A 4,375-nucleotide genomic window follows, 5' to 3' on the forward strand; every position below is an offset into this window, starting at 1 on the left:
GTGGTAGGGTACTGTGAAAGGTATAGGAGGCCCGGGATCATTGCTGGGGTATAGTGTGGTGGTAGGGTCCTGTGTAAGGTACAGGAGGCCCGGGATCATGGCTGGGGTATAGTGTGGTGGTAGGGTACTGTGAAAGGTATAAGAGGCCCGGGATCATGGCTGGGGTATAGTGTGGTGGTAGGGTACTGTGTAAGGTGCAGGAGGGCCGGGATCATGGCTGGGGTATAGTGTGGTGGTAGGGTACTGTGAAAGGTATAGGAGGCCCGGGATCATGGCTGGGGTATAGTGTGGTGGTAGGGTACTGTGTAAGGTATAGGAGGCCCGGGATCATGGCTGGGGTATAGTGTGGTGGTGAGGTCCTGTGAAAGGTATAGGAGGCCCTGGAGGTGGTCCCTACTATCCAGATGTACACATGCACAATACTGGAACTGTTAGTTGACAGCTCTAGTGAGGGTTTTGGCAGCCAGTCTGCAGAACAGGATACTCTAGGCCACTGCTCCATCAGGAGAGATTAGTTAGAACATCGGAAGAGGGTTCTGGAGACACCAGCCACCTTAGACTCACATGCTCTCCTTTCTGGCCTGGACAGCAAATTTTGGGGCTTGGAGTGAAGCGCACACAATTTAGTTTGCTACTCAACAAACAAACCAACAAAACCCCCCAAGCTTATGTGCCAGATATTTGGAAAAGGTTTATGCAGTGTCTACATGAAGAGAGTATATTTTATATATATTTTAGAATCATTCATATTATTTTAACTGCCTTTTGAAATCTGGACAATTGGCCATTATTAAAAGACAAGCTTATGCTCAACTTGAAGGGACTAATAAAGTTCTTGTCACTCACTTAGGAGGTGGAGGCAGGAGAATCCGAAAGAATTTCAAGCCCATTCTCAGATATATACTGAATTTGAGGCCAGCCTGGGCTACATGAGACCCCATCTCAAATAAAAGAAAAGGCCTGGGGGCTGGTGAGATGGCTCAGAGGGTAAGAGCACTGACTGCTCTTCTGAAGGTCCTGAGTTCAAATCCTAGCAACCACATGGTGGCTCACAACCACCCGTAATGAGATCTGATGCCCTCTTCTGGTGCATCTGAAGACAGCTACAGTGTACTTAATTATAATAATAAATAAATCTTAAAAAAAAAAAAAAGAAAGAAAAGAAAAGGCCCAGGTCCTTCACAATCTGACCCTTTACTGATCTCTCCGACCACTCTTAGTATCTACAATCTATAATCCAAACCTGTGATCCTGATCTATAACCCTCACCCTTGAAATTCCAAACCTACACACACACACACACACACACACACACACACACACACACACACACGCACGCACGCACGCACGCACGCACGCACGTTCGCACGTACGCGCGCCCCATGCCTACTGGCCACTCCATCCTCTGGGGTTTCACACCTTCTCGAGGCTTGAAAACAGCCCTTCTCAGGCTATTACCACTTCATAAGAACATTCCACTCTCACAGCTCAGGAGAGCAGACTCCCAAAAGCAGCGATGATGACATTTTTCTGTGAATTCTCCGTAGGCAAGTAGTAAACATCTAAGGAATCAGTGGAAGGCTGGGCATTTCAAAAACACCTGACCCTAGTGCATTCAGAGAAAGATGATAAGTGTGACAGGGGGCAGAAGGGCAAACACGTGAAGGAGGCGAGACACTGCAGATAGAGGCGTGACAACTCACCTTGGTGTCACCGACTGCTCTGCAGAAGTAGGATATGATTTATTGAAGCTCACCAGAGGGCGGCAGGAAAGCCCTGGGGGCGGGGGTAGGGGTGCGGGATGATCCTGGGCTGAGGTAGGAAGCAGCTTTGCAGAGAGAGTACTGTGATGGTTTGGTTGCATTGCACCGAGAGAGGGAGCAGTACTCAGAGGAAAGACTCCTTCTTGGTGACCGGAAGAGCCCCCTGGCTCTCAAAGGCCACCCCCCCTCCCGCACCATCTCAGGAATGTGGCTGCGAGAGGGATTCATCTAATAGCAAAACTCTTATGGAACTTGTGTTCCAGCGTGTGGTGCCTGGCAGCTCTACTCGTTCAACGATTCTCTCATGTAGCCATTCCAGTGCACAGGTTAGAGACCTACACAGACATCCTGCCTGTCTCTTCTTAGCAGTCTTGGGGCACTTTACCTGTTCCAAACTTATCTAAGAGGTCTGCTCTGCTTCACTGTTCCACTGGGGAAGGAGGGAGGGTCTTGGAGGAGTTCTGGGACCTGTCCTAGATTGCAAATGACGAGGAGGAAGTCCTAAAAGAGAGCTCTTGGCTCCTAGGCAGTGCGTTAGATGAGTTTCCCAGGTGGGATCATTTCACATGTCGACTGATGCTGTGATGCTTCGCTTCGATTCTCTTGCTGTCTTACATTTCTCATGTAGAGTGGAGAATATGGTCTACTGCCACACCACCCTGACGGCTCTCCATCTCAGCTGATCTCACAGTCTACTGCCACACCACCCTGACGGTTCTCCATCTCAGCTGATCTTGGAGGCTGGTCAGGGTTGTTAATGCTTACATAGGAAATCCAGAGTAGCTTTGGGGATGGGCTTTGAAATTTAGACATCAAACAAGCCATTTAGGGGCTAGAGCAATGTCAGAAGTTAAGAGCACTTGCTGCTCTTGTAGAATACCTGGGTTCAGTTCCCCATATAATGTTCATAAACATCTGTAACTTCAGTTATAGGGGATCCCATGCTCTATTCTGAATCCTCAGGTACCAGGCACAAGCGTGTGTGCAGACATACCTGCAGCCTAAACACTCGTATCTATAAAACAAAAATTAATAAAATAAAATGTTTTAAAAATAATTTAATCTGTATCTTATTTCAATTTCTGTTTCATCAACTTTCAATTTTCCCACCAATAAAATTGATAAAAATAATAGGATTACTTTCACAAGATTATTGTAAGGATAAATATGAACACATAATACAAGAATATAGTACATGATTAAGAAGCACTGTTTAGCCGGGCAGTGGTGGCACATGCCTTTAATTCCAGCACTTGGGAGGCAGAAGCAGGCGGATTTCTGAGTTCCAGGCCAGCCTGGTCTACAGAATGAGTCTCCAGGACAGCCAGGGCTACAGAGAAACCCTGTCTTGAAAAAACAAAACAAACAAACAAACAAAACAAACAAAAACCAACCAAACAAACAAACAAAAAGAAGCACTGTTTAGTAACACTAGCACTGGATGAGAACTAGAACTGGGAACAAAGAGGCTAACTTCTCATTCTGTGCTAAAGTATAAGGCAGTGGTTAATAGGTGTTTCCACCGATGCAATAAGCCAATTCAAGCCAACTTAAAAATATAAAAGCAGGTTTTTTGGGGAGAAGCTTTTTGGGAGGGTTTACCAGTCTCAGGGGACAAGGCCAGAGAAGAAAAGGCTCTATGCAGATAGAGAGGTGGGTGGGGCGGTGGGGGTGGGGGAGGGAGTGCAGAGAGGAGCATAGATGTGGGCAGAGAGGAGTCATCAAAATGGATTCTGTAGGGAAGAGCCTCTGCAGAAAGGGCAGTACAGCTTCTGGGCTGGAAGTTCAGGGTAAGAGGCAGGGTAAGCCACCATATCCTGTAACTGGTAGGGACTGAAGGCTCCTGGGAGAAGCCAGTGGCCAGCCAAGTGTACTTTAATATGTTAAACAAGCACCTGAGCTTGTCCTGGGTTTGAAACTTAGCAGTGGTAATCAGATCATTCCACACACAATCTCAGAAGTTCTTACAGCTTTTGTTGAAAGCCTGCACTGGTGTAATGTATGATCCCCTGGCATGGAGCCGAATGGGGGCACCCAGATAGTGTTCCTCTGCTGCGGTCACTGTCCCTGCGTCCCGGCTTGTCAGTAGGACCAAGGTAATTCCCCAAAGTTGGAGTGAGAGTTACACCTTATATTTCTATATCCTTCCTCCCACTACCACAAGTCCCTGATTTCGGCTAGTATTCCTACCAACTGGAACTGGGCTAAGTTCATAACCCTTTGGTTCATTATTTTATCTTCCTTAATGTGTGCTTTCCACTTCCTTGCAAGTTCATGAAGATGTAGCATGTCCAATTCCACCCTGTACACTTACCTTTTCCCTGTCTGATGTTTTTCACACTGGGTTCCCTCCTGGTAGAGTCACAGGAACTATGAGCCCAGTGACATTGTGGAGCACCTTCAGATAGAGTCCAGGAGCCTTATGCAGTTTCTTTCTAACCAGAGCCTGTATCAACCACCACCTGCCTCCCCCATCACCAATGGCTCCCTTCCCTGCTGACTCTCTCTGGCTGACACAAGGCAAGTCTCCCAATGGGAGCCACAGCTCTTACGTTAGAGGGTTCAAAGGGGTTTCTTGATATTTCAACTTAAAATCTTAATGGATAAGGACT

The sequence above is a fragment of the Mastomys coucha genome, unplaced genomic scaffold (genome assembly GCF_008632895.1).
Source record: "Mastomys coucha isolate ucsf_1 unplaced genomic scaffold, UCSF_Mcou_1 pScaffold16, whole genome shotgun sequence".
Lineage (NCBI taxonomy): Eukaryota > Metazoa > Chordata > Mammalia > Rodentia > Muridae > Mastomys > Mastomys coucha.